The sequence below is a fragment of the Engraulis encrasicolus genome, chromosome 3 (assembly GCF_034702125.1).
Source record: "Engraulis encrasicolus isolate BLACKSEA-1 chromosome 3, IST_EnEncr_1.0, whole genome shotgun sequence".
Lineage (NCBI taxonomy): Eukaryota > Metazoa > Chordata > Actinopteri > Clupeiformes > Engraulidae > Engraulis > Engraulis encrasicolus.
The window spans coordinates 15,946,100-15,962,534 of NC_085859.1; the positions used below are offsets into that span (position 1 = coordinate 15,946,100).

At 43.4% G+C, this 16,435-nt stretch overlaps 1 protein-coding gene and 2 long non-coding RNA genes across 6 annotated transcripts in view; 2 read left to right on the forward strand and 1 right to left on the reverse strand.

Moving 5' to 3' along the window:
• The window catches only part of adrb3a (adrenoceptor beta 3a), a 39,155-nt gene that overhangs the window by 17,011 nt on the left and 5,709 nt on the right, over positions 1 to 16,435 (forward strand). The window lies entirely within an intron of this gene.
• Positions 1,598 to 5,707, forward strand: LOC134445769 (uncharacterized). Of its 4 annotated transcripts, none has more exons than XR_010034349.1 (5): positions 1,598 to 2,139; positions 2,389 to 2,987; positions 3,761 to 3,900; positions 4,267 to 4,400; positions 4,525 to 5,707. It is a non-coding gene; the product is annotated as an uncharacterized LOC134445769 (long non-coding RNA). The 4 variants fall into 4 exon arrangements; XR_010034350.1 differs by having other exon boundaries at positions 2,389 to 2,481; XR_010034351.1 differs by having other exon boundaries at positions 2,389 to 3,974.
• On the reverse strand, positions 5,244 to 6,640 carry LOC134445771 (uncharacterized). The gene is made up of 3 exons (XR_010034352.1): positions 6,395 to 6,640; positions 5,794 to 5,966; positions 5,244 to 5,344 (listed from the first exon to the last, which is right to left on the reverse strand). It is a non-coding gene; the product is annotated as an uncharacterized LOC134445771 (long non-coding RNA).

Genomic DNA, 16,435 nt, shown 5'->3' on the forward strand with positions numbered 1-16,435 from the left:
CAAGCACAAATTAAGGCCATAAACGATGCACTTTTCTTTTTCTTTTTTTTTCACCAAAGAATCTGTCCAAGTATCTGCTCTAGTATAGATAGAAAGCAATCCTTTGTTTTGGCGTAAGAATGAAAGCAGTCAAAGAGAAGCTATTCAAAGGGAATTCAGAGCAGACAGAAAGATTTATTTTCAGCTCCGGCAATCTTGCTGTTTGACTGATGCCCACATCAACATGTGCTGTAGCCTGCTGCTTCTGTCACGTATGCACCGGAGGAGAGGAGTGAGGGAGGGAGGGAGCGAGTGAGCGAGGCAAAGGAAAGAAAGAAGGAAGGAGGGAAGAGTATTTTCCTTCTCTTCCCACCCTCTTACAGTACCCTCCACCACCACCACCACCACCACCCCCCACACAGAATTCTTTGCTGCCACTGCTTGCCTGTGGAATGTTAAGACTATTTCTGTTGAGGATCATGCGCTTATGTGAAATGAATGATAACATGATAAGCCGGCTAGATGGACAGCAGTCAGACGAGAGTTAATCGGCAGTGACAATTAGAATACTGCAGAAAGGTTGTGAGAAAAAAGTCAAATAACATACACACAGTAGAGATAACTGACATGACACTAGTTCCATAAAACGACAACACTTTATATTAATGGTATATTATAGAGCTTCTTTAAAAGTTAGTAATTATTTAATTAACTAATTATGAACAAAACATTTAGAAATGTTTGTGAATGTAACAAATACTAGTATATTATGTTAAGACAGCATACAGCACAGTCACAGCAGTCCTGGAAGTTTTGGCTGCGAAGAGCTAAAGAGATGAAACCACAGGATGTAGAAGTATCCAACACAGCCAAACTCACATCAAGCTCATCCATCCAGCAGGGAATGACTCTTGCTCCGCTGTGCAGTCAGTCAGTCATCGCTTTCTTGTGTGTACGTAAATATTTAGAATATTAACTACTATTGCTTACTGTATATGTTTTATTTATAATTTATTCATTATTTACAAAATAATTATTAATACAGCTTTACTGTATAATGTATCACTACTATAAATTGTTCCCATAATCTAACAAGATTGCAGTAGTGGGCTGTTCTGTTTAAGTGTTGGTTGAACGGATCAAACCGGAGTTAATCTGTATTAAAATAGATTACGACAGAAAGGTTCTGTGACAAAAAATGTAAAACACTATAGGCCTGGGTAAGGGTATACGTACAGTAGAGGCAAGACATTGCCCTTCAACATCAAAATAGACGTAATCCTCAATGCAAAACAAGACTGCAGTAACGAACATGTCTGATAGCGTTGGCTATAAAGGATCTTGGCAGTGCTGACATCATTGTGGAGTCATGGAAGATTGTTTTGAAGAGGGTGATTAAACTGTAATTCAATCGGCGCCTTTGAGGTCGAGGGGTTTTCTCATGTCACACAAGGCATTGTGGGATATTATTTAAAGGGGTATGCCACTATTTTGGGGCTTAATACTGTTAAAATCGTTGGCCAGGGTTTATAAAGGTGGTACATTGTCTTATTTTTCATGTAAGCCGTTGTCTTGCTTTAAAGGTGGGATAGGAGATGTTTTTCTGGCATATATTTTACCATATCATCTGAAAAACTCCTCATGACGCCATAGCACCCATTGAAATAGAGTGTTTGGAAAAAAAACGAAATCTTTTGGTCCAGTGTAGAGGGCGTAGTCAGAAGAAAACGGCAACCAATAGAAGTAATACTCATCATCACTTCTATTGGTTTCTGACACGTCCATCAACCGCCAGCACTCACCCCTCCTCCCTGCGCGTTCACCGACTCGTGAACTTGACCGACCCCGCCCCCATCATTCATGCACACGCGACAAGGCTCATCATCACTCGGCTAGTAGCAAGGTAACGAGAGTTAGCAGCAGGCTGAGCTACTTGGAAACTTTGGTGGCTTTTGCAGAGCTACAGGAAGAACTTTGGCTTTTGGAACACTGGACTAACCATGTCAGGATAACATACTCCCTTGGATTATAGTCATCGGACTCGCAAGACCAGACTCCAACACGGGCTGAAATTTTGAAATGGGACCTGACACTCTTGGACACAGTCGGCTACGGCAGCGGCTTCAAATACGCTTTGGTGACCATATTTCTAATCGAGAGGTGAGATAATATATTTGTCTGTATAATATTTTGTGAATTGGTTTAGGACACATTGGTGTCTTTTTTTAAGCAAGTATCCATTGAGAGGGGTCAGAGGATTAGCTCAAGCTCCAACATATCTAGCTGCTACCTCAATCGCTTTATTTTTTTGTGTCCCCCCCCCTGTGGCATTTATTCTGTGCACATGAACACGTTTTCAGAATTGCTATGTGTAACTCAGACGGTTACTCTTGTGTGTTTTGCTACTAGTTGTGCGAACGAGCCAGACAAACCAGCTGGGAGGAGGACGGAAGCACCCCTTCTCCATCCGCGTTCAGTTGCTAAATACGGATTCACCCCGTAGTAAGTAACCTAGTTCTACCATGTTTACGCACACATTACTTTGACCAGCAAAGCCCATGTCTTTCTAGTGGTTTACAAAAATATATCGTTTGCATGTTTTGCTTTGGTACGTCTCTGTTGTATGACTCTGGTAATAGTAGCAAGCACAAGCACAACCTGTTCGCCGCTCCAGCATTGCAAAATAGATTGCCTTGGGTTTTCAAATGTTTACATGATTGTGGGTGTAATGTTGTTAACTCGCTGATGTCGTTTTTGAGAAGACGGTAGTTTTGCATTTGATAAATACCACCCAATGACCATGACGGCTACACGGCAGATCTTTATTGTGATGGCTACACTGAATGATCACATGGAGATGCCGGTACATTATTTGTTTTACCCTGGTTATATTGAAATGTTCTGCTTTGTCCATTCCAAGGTGTGGTGTTTTCCATAGCTGTTCCTTGCTCCTGTATCACAACATATCAAGGCTGCCAAGTAAATGAAGAATGAATCACTGCACACTGGTAGTTTATTTTATTCATGTTTGTGGGTGTAATCTCGTCCAGTTGCAGATACTACTATCCTTTTTGGAATGATCTGCCTTTGAAAAACAATGGTTCTATCTGACAAAAGCGAACAGATCCTGTAGTTGTAATTGATACACTAAATCAGTGTTTCTCAACCTTTTTTTTAGGCGAGGCACCCTTTCAATTCATGAAAAATTTCAAGGCACCCCAAACCAACTAGCTGTAATGCAGCATCACATCCGATACCACACAAGCTTAGAATGTAACACATTTGGAGACACACAACCTAGTAGCACGACCTACGTTCAAAGTTGCAGCTGGGGTGACCAATATTTACTTTATTGTGCGTAAATGGCAGATCAAAGATTCCACTGACTAACATTAACTAATTTATTTATCAGCCACGTTTCCGCGGCACCCCTGAGGGGGCCCTACGGCACCCCAGGGTGCCCCGGCACCCCTGTTGAGAAACACTGCACTAAATTATGATATTCCTATGTGTGCGCGCGCACGCGCCAAGTTTTCAATTCAACACACTGGGACACTTTTCAGTCTTTGAGGTTGCTGGAATCAACACAGACTACCTCCATGCACCTTATCAGAACACTTTGCATGTTTTTTGTATACTTGTCCCCTTTGTGTATTGCTGCTAATCTTTCTCTTTCTAGGTTCTGTTGGTTGCATGCAGATTGTGCCAGATGATTTATCTGTCTATGGTCTAAGCATGGGCTCTGTGCTAATATGCAATTTGTGCTCTTTTTTTCCCTCAGGTCAACAGCAGACAGGGTCCTTCCACAACCACATACTTATGCCAGTAAAAGCCACAGCTTTTCTCCTCCAATCCAAGACGCCTGGACTGCAGTCACCATCTCAACACACCAACCAAGAGAAAGGCGGATGGCTCAATTCAGTATGTAGTTCTGCAAATATTCTCAAAGGTCTTCACAGCCCCCCATGGTGCTGAATGCATTTACATTTATTTGTGTAAGGTAAAAACAATGCTGATTACAGAACATAACTAGGGCCATGAATGAAATTTGAGGTAGCAGCCAGCCATCACCTGATGGTGAGAGGTGGTCCTAAGATCAGAGAGAAGCAAGTTGAAATCCCATCCTTACCTCTCCCTACCTACACCTCCATCCACAGCTGAAGTGCACTTGAGCAAGGCATACAAGTCCACTTAGGTCCTGGGACTGTAGCCAACACCCTGTAAAACCCTGCTGTGTAATTTGATGTAATGAAGCCCTAATATAGTGTAACACATTGCTTGTTACAGATATGGAAAATTGCACAATAAAAGTTCCAGGACATGAAGGCTGCATACTGTGAACGTCAACCTTCAGGGCACCGTCCTGCGCAGAAGACTTTCTACCCTAAGAGGGATGGCTGACCGCAGACACTCACAACCAGGTGAGCCCAGATAAAGGAGTTATTTTTGGTGTCCCTGCCCCAACAACCCAGGTTACTTACATTTAAAATGTCACTGGAGCTACTGTCAGATATGTGATTTCTAATTCTGTTTATCTTTTTACAGCACAGACGCCTCCAACCTCAGACTAGGCCCTTCACAGTTGCTGCACTTACCCACCTTCCCAGAGTTTTTGTGTGGTAATGACAACTGTAAAAATATAGTATAAAGTAATGTATCTAGTGTAATGTGTAATACATTGTTTAAATTGTCCATACATTTCAATGACAGTAAATATTGGTGGACACAATTTGACTGTGTGGCTTTTTTTTTAAATTCATTCTCTGACTGAAAATGCATGGTTACATAATTTATATATTCCACAAGACCACAATCAGAAGATTATTTGACAGGTTGCATTTATTTTCTATGTAAGAAAAAAACAATGGTAACAAGACAAACGTGGTTCCAAACAAAAAAGGTGAGATGTACAGATGAATGCTCCTACAGATAATGAAAAATAATAAAACTCTGCACACTGCCGGTTTGTGTGTTTTATACCGTACTCTGTATAAACCTTTTATATTGCTCTAGTGGAGCAGGGTAACCCTGGCTAATCCTGGGTATTGTACTGTGTATTACAACGTCAGCCCTGTTCAAGTGCCCCATACTGTCTGTAGGCTGCATGCCTGAAGAGACCGTTTCTCTCACCTGGTCCTACATCAGCCCAAAGTCTTATCAAAACTGAGAACACCACAGCATTTCCTTTCAATGTTCATGGGCATCTCCTTACAGATTGCGCAGAGGCGCCAGGTTGGTTGTGCTACTGGGCTGTGACTGAGGACCAGATGTCATGTGCCAGGTCGAACATCAAACTGGGGTCACGGGTCAGGGCACGCTGCAGTAACCGATGGGATTGCTTCAAATTCAATGATTGAATCAAGGCCTGCAAAGCAATAAATACATTTTATGTAGTGCATTTTCTATTTGATGATGGGGACTAAATAACTCTATTGACAATAAGACCAATATGGACATAAGCAATCATTATTGTGTATATAAATAAAGATGTGCCAATTATATGCATACAACGTTTTCAGTCAATTTCTTACAAACTGGTGTTGTGCCAGGGGTTACACAGATGTATGAAGTAGATGGGCTTTTATGGATGTACTTGAACTACCACTGGTGTTGTGTACCTACAACCATGTAATATCACACTACTACTCATAGGAGTAGAAATATTGTAATGGTTATCACAACAGGTGTACTCGTGTAGCCTACTCGTGTTGCGATATAGAGTACATCCGTTGTGATAACATCCTTACAATACTTACACATCTGGAGGAATACAGCAGGACATAATGTTATTGAGGGATGAATGTACATCCTTACAGTTAGCAGGGCGTCAATTCTGTTGGAGTCTCCCTAATCAATACCCCCGACCTCTGCTGCGTCTATCTTCCTCCTCCTCCATCTCTGGCCATCGGTCCTACTGGGCTGTTAGGTCGTTATGATTGTGATGGGCCAGGAAAGTCAGAGCTGGAGCTCTCGTGGTCGTGGAAGGTCTAAAGCATATGAAAATATCGTCAGCCAAAACAATTTCATTAGCGTTGATCAGTTCGGTTGTTTTCTTTACTCCCTCTGTCCCTGTGTCTGCGCGTGCGACAACCCAAGTGAAATCTGAAGTCATAGCCTAAAACACTACGGATTGTGGTGTCGGGTATATATAAATACAATAGTAAAATGTATACTGCGGTACACATCTGTCAAAATAAATCCATGTGTCAGTACTGTAGCTACTGGCTAGAACTACTGTCTAGGGATGACAGTATAGCATCTGTCATCAGTGTTAGGAAGTTAGAATGAGATATCTAAGTAACACGTATCAAGTCAAGTTCAATAACTAATCTAGTATACATCTACTGTCATCAATATTTCTTGAAATGGCAACCATGACGGCCTGTGCGTTTATTGTGATGTTGAAAATTCTTACCGTAGCCGGAGACAGTGCCATGGCTGGAAGTTAGCTTGGCTAATCGATTTGTCGTGGCTTCTAGCCCGCCCCCGCCTCGTGAGCTCTCGTGGGTTCCCGGGATAATCCGAACACTTGACAGACTGCATGCGCGTTCATGTGTTTTGAAGGCGTGGCTTTGAGGGGAGGGCTGAAGGGAGAGGCGGGCTGTGTATTTTCAAAAATATAGCTCACAGGAACCGTTTTTCAAAGATCTCCAACCCTACCTTTAAGACAAGTTAAAAGATGGAGCATGTCGCTACACGGATCCATTGACTTTCACTAGCTTAGCGACATACTCCCTCTTTTAACTTGTCTTAAAGCAAGACAACGCTTAACATGAAAGATAAGACACTTTATCACCTTTATAAACCCTGGCCAACTATTTCAACTGTATTAAGCCCCAAAATAGTGGCATACCCCTTTAAGGGCACAGGCAGGCCAGGGGACGGACAACAGCTGCTTCTGAATTCAAAGTGCCATGCAGCTGCATGGACAATGCTGTCAGAGGCGGTCTTTACATTGGGCAAACCTAGGCAATCGCCACAATCCTCAACCAAATATGTCCTCCATAGGGGCCCCCAACTGCTGTCACACCAGTCGCGACAAACACACACACATAAAAAGTGGGCCTGATCTTAATTTGTCACATATGTAAAAAAAAAATAAAAAAAATAAAAGAAGATATATACGAGACAAAACACTAAAATAGCACCCATCCTTGCTCCTTCCATGCAATTGGTGACGTGTTTAAAGAATGACTTTTGAGGGCCATGTTTATATTTCGCCTAGGACCCCAAAATGGATAGATCCTCCCTTGATTGTTGGACTTTATGTAGAGTGATGAATGGTTGTCACGTGGTGTCCTTTTCATGAGGATGTGTCAACCTTTATACAACTATTACAATCAGGGCCGCTGACAGCTTTCACTGGGCCCAGGACAAAGTAATTTGAAATGGACCCCTACCCAATATAATACAATGTAATAGGGACCCGATTCTGGGCCCCTTATCTCCCTGGGCCCGGGACAACATACCCGCTTTGACCGTTAAATTCCTTTTCATTAATCACTGCCTTGAGAAGAAATGGGGGTGGCGTACACAGATCAAATACACCATTGTTGATAATGAATCGATTTTCATCAATAAATACATTTTACATTTCTGAAAAAAAAAAATCAAGGACATGACCTCTGTGTCCTCAATGGTAGTTACGCCCATGTCAGTGCGTAGAGGTAGTGACATGTAGTGGCTTTGATTTGGCTGGGTTTGGCTTGGGTTCAGCTTTGGCTTGGCTGTTTGCTGTTTTGTTTTTGAGTGTCAAATTCAGATCAGGCCTACCTTTTTGTGTGTTTATCGCGCCTGCTGTGACAGTTTGGAGCCACTTATGCAGATTTGTTCGGGGTGTGGGGGGTGTGTGTGTGGTGGGGTTGGTGGACTTGTATTAGCTGGGCTTGGCTTGGTATCGACTTTGGCTTCGCTGTTGGTTGTTTTTGGGCCCATTGGGGCAGGCTGCCATGGGGTCAGGAACAGCATGGTCGGAGACACACCCCTGAACGGCCCCCTGGGGAGCGAGTGGGTGAAATCATGATGTTTCCCTGGGAGCGCGATTAGCTATGCAGACAGTGGTTCTCAACCTTTTTTGAACAAACGCCCCCTGAACCTCATCCTAAGCCTCCCAACAGTGTTAAAAAAAGAAATGGACTAACCCTCCCAATGGCAACTACGTAAGACCAGCCCCCTCTCAACTGTATCCTTCTCAACACCCCCCCCATAGGGCTCCCCAACGCCCCCTGGGGGGCTATACCGCCCCCGTTGAGAAACACTAAGCTATGCTGTGTTTGTCCGATATGTACTCCCACACAGGATCTTGGCCCACTAACCCAGCCCAGGCATCAAGATCTGCAGGTTGTCTTAAGAATATTAAAATGTATGATGACGACGGCATGAATACGGTACATTTAAAACTCAAATTAAAAGTCTGCTGAATAGCAGCCTCGGTGGATTAAAGGTTTATTCATAGCCTGTGGAACATTTCTGTCCCCATTGACCTTCGTCATAATCATATAATTTCACTGGGAAAGATTAAACCTTTTACATACTTACAGGAGCTCCCTCAGTGTGTGGACCTCCATTCACATTCATTTAAAATTGTTTGGGGCATGGCTAAGGAATCTTCGGCCCCATCAAAAGATTAAAGATTTCGAGAGGAAATATTATGAAATGATATTATTATAGACTTCAAAGAGGCTCCCTGTCACTGCCAGGCCCTGGCCTAAGCCTCCCCCTTGACATGGGATCTAGGGTGACCTGGGTTCGGGGAAGGGATTAGGGCTGGGGTTTGCTGTGTGACACACAGGAGAATTCATATGCCATGAGAATTCAGCGTTCCATTTGGAGAGTCCACAGAGACGCAAATCAGAGATTCAGAGTTTCTGGAATCAGGTTTGTGCTTGTTGAGTTGACACAATGTTTTACAAGTGAAATGTGTTTTTTTACCCAGATTAACCGGTCCAGGTAGCACTGTTACAGTAGTAGTTGTGACAGTATTTGGCGTTCATAGTTATTACAGCATTAATCATAGTTATTACAGTGAATTGACCAACTTTTTTTTCTGTCTTGCATAGTTTCCATTCCTGTTACCAACAATAATGCAGTACATCTTCAGAAAGCCCAAACACAGTTTGGAATCTAAACTGGCACAACTGACATGCTTCCATACCCAGAATATCCGACTAACTTTGACACTAAGGCTATAACGATACCCTCAACTCTCGATTCAGTTCCTATCAAGATATTTTTTTGGGGGGGCTCTTTACCTTTATTTGATAGGCCAGTGAAGATGGTGACAGGAAGTGAGTGGGGAGAGAGAGGCGGGGAAGGGTTGGCGAAGGACCCGGGTCGGATTCACACTCGGGTCGGCCGCGTAGCAGACGAGTGCCCCTACTGGCGTATCATGATTTTTTACCTACTATTCGATACCCCCCACGATTTCTCAAATGTATCTTTTTAAATTAGTTCACCTGCTTTTTTTCACATGTGCCAACATTGTTCTCTGGACTGAAGGCTAATAGAGCTTTGAAATGGCGTAGCATGATACTGCCGTCTTGCTCCAGCGATTCAGTGTCGTGACTCTGTGTTTTCACGATTTCATCATCGTTACAGCCCTATTAGACACCCAGGCAGTCCTGTGGAACAGCACCAAGATTGAGAGCTTCTCACGGCAGATGTTTCCTCGTGGGTCCTCTATGCCGATTCACCATGGCCATCTACCAAGGCCTAGTGTGCGGACGGAAGCCATTCTTCTTCTTCTTTTTATTTATTTATTTTTTAATTTTTTTTTATTTTAAGCCCAACTGGAAAACTCCAAATCCTGTTGTCATTGTGACACAGCACCCCACAGGACACAAGTGTTCACTGCACACAACAAAATTGCATTTATGCCTCACCCGTGCAAGAGGGGCAGCCCCCAATGGTGCCCCAAGGGAGCAGAGCGGTAGGACGTAACCATGCTCAGGGTACCTCAGTCATGGAGGAGGATGGGGGAGTGAGTCGAACTGGCAACCTTTGGGATACAAGTCTGACGCCCAAGCCGCTTGCCCATGTATGCCCATTCTTCTTCTTCTTCTTCTTCTTCTTCTTCTTCTTCTTCTTCTTCTTCTTCTTCTTTCTTTATTTCTCCTTTATTTTACTAGGGTAGTCACATTGAGGCTGTTGCTTCTTTTCCAAGTGAGCCCTAGTCTTCTTCCTCTACTTCTTCTTCTTATTCGTTTTTCTTTTCTTTCTTTCCTGATGTCGTTACCTTGTTGCTTATAGGTCTGACCTTTCCACATCTGACACAAACACAGGCAGAGAACCTTTGCACAATACAACAGTCACATGAAGTTCCCTCTCCGCAGGCTGTTAGCTCACAGACATCACTGGGGTCATTCATTCCAGTCTCGCTAATGGATCCGAGGTGGCAAAGGGCGCTAACATGCCATGCCTCTGCGAGCGAGCACCTAGCAAAACAACGACGTCAACAAACAACGTGTCTATTGGTTCACAATGGCAGAAATTGGAACGAGCAGCAACATGTTAGTGTGTTGTGCTAGTCTTGTTAGCGGTGATTTCCACAAAAGATACAAAGGGAAAATGAGGCAATAGTCTACTCCGCTCACCCAGTGAACTCTGTCAGCGTTAGCCTACTTCAGCTTCCACATGTTTGGTATGGCAAGTATTCTGGCGTGAAAAGGCAGTTGGAGAGAGTCCACCCAACAGGCCAAAAGGGAACATGGAGCATCCATCCATCCCCATCAAATATCAATGCAATTGGACAGCAGATAGCTGTCAACACAATGGGATCATTATGCTTGCTGCCGGTTGGACAAACATTTGGGCGCTCGCCTACTGACTTCAACACATTCACTGTCTAGTCTGAGTCAGAGCCGTGCAGAACACGATCGTGTTTTAATCCTTAGAAGGAATTAAAGGAGCAGAAAGATGTGTGTGAGAAATGAACAGAATGTTTTGTCAAGGTGACCCCAAAAGTCTGAAAAGAATTTAATTAATACGATAGTGTTCTAGTATCAGTTAATGTGTGTTGCTTATCATATGTTAAGCTTAGATTAATTGCTGCAAATTGCTATCAGAGCTTATATTGTTACAAATTTTAATGACCAAAAACACATTATTACATATTTTGAAATCAAAAGCAACAAGAAAACTTATAAAATATAATAATTAGAGTCATCATTATATTTTAAGTTTTCTTATTGAATGAAAAGCCAGGAACAAGGAATCATTCTGTCAAATGCTGTGCAACAGGCAGAATAGATTTTAATATAGACTCGACTTGACCCTGCAATTAACCTTATTTCACATGACGGCAATGGAAACTAAACCGTCTCTAAGTCCTTGTGAAATTGATTCATCAGGGTGGTTTTCCTCATATGTTGAAGGCCGAGCAACATGATATCCATGATATTGTTTGTTATGTGTGTAAAAGAAATGGCTGTGATTTTAGACCTAAAAATAGTAATTGCTCTAGTATACATTGTATGTAAGCTGTGACCACTATAAATCAACTCAGTTTAAAACACACACGCACGCACACGCACGCACACGCACACACACACACACACACACACACACACACACACACACACACACACACACACACACACACACACACACACAAACACACACACACACACAAAAGCTGACGTGCCTTATGTACTCCCATAACTCAAGGTTTCCAAGCTACTCATGACAGAAGTGAGGTGTGGTCTTACTACTGCACGTATGTACTGTATGTATTTTAGGGTATGAGGCTTTTAACGATTCAGTTGGGTGAGGGGGTTTCAAACTAGTATGAATTACATGCCGTCAAGTATGCCGTCATTGAGTTTTTTCCCCACCAGATTTCAAAATCTACCAGCCACTCACTGTTTTTACCAGTCAAAGTGACTGGTGGGTTGAAAAATGTACCAGTCAGCACTGAAATGTACCCGTCATTGGCAGGTGGATGGGTGCTTATTTCCATCCCTGCAGTGAAGTCAACAAAGGGCGGCAGGTTAGTTGTCCCGGACCCAGGGAGAGGTGTGTGTGTGTGTGTGTGTTTGTGTGTGTGTGTTTGGGGAGGGTGAATGGGTCGTCGTTATATCATATGTATTTGATGGGGTGCCACTTCAGATCAGAGATTCTTTAAGTATATATATTTCTCTCTACTCTCTCTGTTTAGATGGCTTTGCCCTGCCTGAAAAGTAAAAAAACAGGGGAAATGTGATTGCATAAGAAGCACCTTGCTTGCCACAGTTGCCTATGTTAAAGCTCTGGCTGACCAATTGGGTGTTAAGACCTGTGAGAAGTGTTTCTTTTCTGCGTGCGCAGAGCAGGGCCAAGCAAACTGTGTGCAAGCCAGTTCTTTGATAAATTGGAAGATTGATGGGGTGCTATTGAAAAATATATTTGGCGAGGAGGCTGACTACAGTACAAGGGGGATTTTAAAATGGGAATAATGAACAGCAAATGTCTTTTGGCTTGTCTTCTATTTTTGGCCTGGATTTAGACAGTTTGTGTGGGCACCATATTCAGGGAAGTTGAAAGTGGCGGAGCAGGGCTGGTCAGTTGTCCCGGGCCCAGGTAGAGAGGGAGGAGGGGCCCCAGAATTGGGTCCTCATGGCATTGTGAGTGCATTGGGTGCATTCCAATATGCGGCCTTGCGTCCTCCACTTGTGCTTGTGGCCTCACGTTTTGATGATGCCCTGCCTCCACGGAGAAAACAATTCAGTTTCCCCGCTGTCAGCCTTGCCAAAACAATTTTTGGGGGACTACTCTTCATTTACCATCCTGTTTGAAAACGAGAAAATGACATGTACAATTGAGCTTTTGCGAGATATTGAAATATAATGCTGTTAACAGTGATGTCATCACGACCTATTACTTCCTGGTTCGAGGCCACAAGCACAAGTGGAGGACGCAAGGTCGCATATTGGAACGCACCCATTGTGTTTTGGGCCCTTTCAGAGGACGTTATCCTCTCAGGCCCTGCCTGACCAAAGCTGTCAGCGGCCCTCATCACATGTGATGTGTTTTGATGCCTCTTGTGTGTGAGAACATCTTAGGCTCCCCAGTGCCAGCGCGCGGTTATGATGCAACAACCGCAGGTGTGGTTGGCTGGAGACCAGAGGCGCATCTTGCCACCAGACAAGGCAGGCAGCTGCTTGGGGCCCCCAAGCCCGTAGATAGTGAATAACAGCCCACACTTTACCACAGCAGTGCCGATTTTGGTTCAAATGCTCACTCTTTTGCATTTTCGCTTGGGGCCCGACCTCACCCTAGAATCGCCTCTGCTGGAGACGATATGGTTCTGAGTGGACTGCATCCAAACTGTGTCTGTAAACACTGTGTCTGAATGAGCGCCTGATTGCAGTGTGTTTGTGGCACCCAAACGGAGCACATCAGAGGTAACAAAGGCCAAGTGCAGATAAACTGACATGGCTTATTTTAGAAAAGACTCCGTTGGCTGTCTGAGATAGGAGATCGAAGTTTCCAATACACAAGCATACATTTTCAACCTGGCCCTCCCTTCCCAGATCCACAAGTTTCCGCTCTGCTTCGCGACCTACACTTGGATAGACAGATAGATAGACTTTTATTGTCCCCAAGGGGAAATTCGTTCTCACCACAGTCACAAACTTGTCACAGCCAACATACCATGGGCGTGGTTTTTTATGGGGGGGGGGGGGGGGGGGTTGCAGAGGGGGCATGTAGGTCTAATGACATTAACTCAAGGAAATGTCAAAATATAAATACAAAAAAAACCTCTCCTCCAGTCCTGTGCAAGGAATTGTGATAGAGCCTTTAAAGATCTAAACGTACGGCAAGAGCAGCAGATGAATGTTTGTGGATGACATCTGGTGAGAGCCGGGTTACCATACATCTAGCCTGATTATCATCGACTTTCAAATCTCTTCGAGACTTGGTCTGACCAAGACCATAACAATTAGCAAAACTTTTTTAAAAATGCCGGATCAATTCTGGAACTTGCCGGATCGATTCAGGATCGTTCATGCCCCACATTGAATTGCATCGCCGAATCAATCATTGTTGACACCACAAATGCACATCCCACCTCACTGAGGCCAGGTGCAGGATATAGACGTATCTGACAGTAGAAAGAGTAGAAGTCTGCACACCTAACACACTAACTTTGCTGTGGCTGGTAACACTTTCAGTGTCATTAGCCAATTTTGCAGGTAGCTTATCCTATGGTATGACATGTCAGAATAGCGTATATTCTTCACTTTGCTTTATGTGTATCAATTGTTTGTATTTAAGTTCAAGAAAAAGCTCAGTTTACTCAGTTTCTATTTGTTTGTTTTGTTTCCATGTAAAAACCCTCTCACTCACACTCATATTCTTGCTTTAAGCACCTCGTCTTCTGAGGTTAGATGTGCAGTATCATGATAAAAAAATTAGAGATGCACCGGATCCAAGATCCGGTTCCGGATCCGGCAGGATAATAGGGTTTTTCACAGGATCCGGATCCGTTTCCAGGATCCAGGATCCGGTAGCCGAGGCTTTTCAGTCAAAATAGTTTTAGCCAACGTGATAAAAAGGGCCCCCGTGTGTGAGTAGGCTATGTGTTTCAACCCTTTCGTAGGATCCGGTATCCGGTTCCGGATCCGGCAGGATCTTAAGCAGTGGATCCGGTATCCGGCAGGATCCTAAAAATCAGAATCAAGTGCATCTCTAAAAATATATATATAAAAAACATGACTTTTGTGGCTAGTAGAATAGCTGGATGGCTAGTGACTCGGGAAAACCACTAGCCACAGTGGCCGGCAAGCGAAAACGTTAATCTCAAGCCCTGCTGCACACTGCAGCTCCGTTTAGGGTCTCCATCAGGCATGCAGAGCTACAGTGTGTGGACTTCCTCTCTTATATCATCATATCATGTCATGTCATATTATATAATAATGCCACCTGTCTCCCAAAATGTCTATGCTTTGCACACCACTGGAGTTGGCTGTATTATCAAAAGGTTGAATCAAAGGAAGAATGAGGGCGGGGAGTCAGTAGCTAAAGCTCAACTGTTTCCTCATTCATGGGTTATGTGTGTAATCATGCATAACAAGCAGCACAACCACATACAAGCACATTGTCACCTTGAGAGGTGTACAGAAAAATGAATACTTGATCACACATATGTTTGTCCCGTGGGTGGAGCAGTACGCCGTATGTAATATGAAATACATACAATGAAGTTGATTGGCCAGTTTAACTGTTTATGAATGAGTAGCTCTTGCGCATCATGCCTGATACATTTCATAATTTACCTTAAGTATTGGCCAAGTATTTGTTTCTGATTAACTGAAAGCCTGAAAGTCTCATTGTTCCTTTCTAACATCATAAAATAGCCTACTTCTTTAGTGAGCCATGGCTGTGTAGAATTTCTAAATGTTTGCTTTAGATCACGGAATGAACGATGGCATTGATTGATTGATTCCAAAAGATACAACAAAGGAATACTCGCACATTCTTGAAATAACACGAGAAAAGAATTAAAAAAAAACACAGTATGTTTTGACCCATATTATGTATCACAGACAGCCCTTTTCTTTGGCCTGGGCCAGGATCCATTGTATAAGTATATAGCCTACGTTCCAGGTGGTTGTAAGGCCCAAGAGCAGATGATGGCCTGATTAAAACATTCAAAACTCATCAATCATTGAAGCCATGCCGTTTCATGCTTGACTCCCACTTGGAATCACCGACTAAATAAATGGCCACAGCCAAAGTGTCTACAGACTGCAGACGGGCGAGAGAGACCCAGATTTGTTGACCACAAGGCAGCCTCCCTGGAGAGACCAGGCGTTCGCTAATGTAAACACTCAATACAAAAGTGAGAAATGCACCTAAATACACAAAGGCTCAGCATATACTGTATAGCCTACCTACGCTGCTGAGGTGGTAAAATAATTTTGCTGGGCCAACGTCAGACCTCACAGCCTCAGGTCTTTTCTCTCCAGGAATAGCAATGGATGGGATGGGAGGGGTGGGAGGCTGCACATTTCGTCTCAAAGCCAACTGGATCATGTCTGATTTTCGCACTATTAACTTCAGGATGTGTCTTCTGTCTCTGAGCTGGGCTGAAGCATGTCTGAGCGCCACTTTGATGTGCTGAGTACTGAAAAACAGCGTTCCGTAAAAGGAAATGCCCACTTGTTTGTGAAGAAGGTTGGATGACTGAAACATAGTTATTAAAATGGTTTGCATGTGGAATGGACAGTGCACTGTAAAACATTGTAGCCAGTTAAACGTAAAAAAGTAAGTTGCCCTGCTGCCTTAAGTTTGTAAGTTAACTTAACTTGAGAAAGCCTCGATTTGAGTTAAATCTCGAGTTGAGTTAACAAGGCAGCAGGGCAACTTGCTTTTTTACGCTTAACTGGCTTGCAATGTTTTCAGTGTTTGTGGAATTTTTCCTTACATTTAAACATCATTACCTTTCCGAAGACTGAAAAATCCTAAAATTGACAAT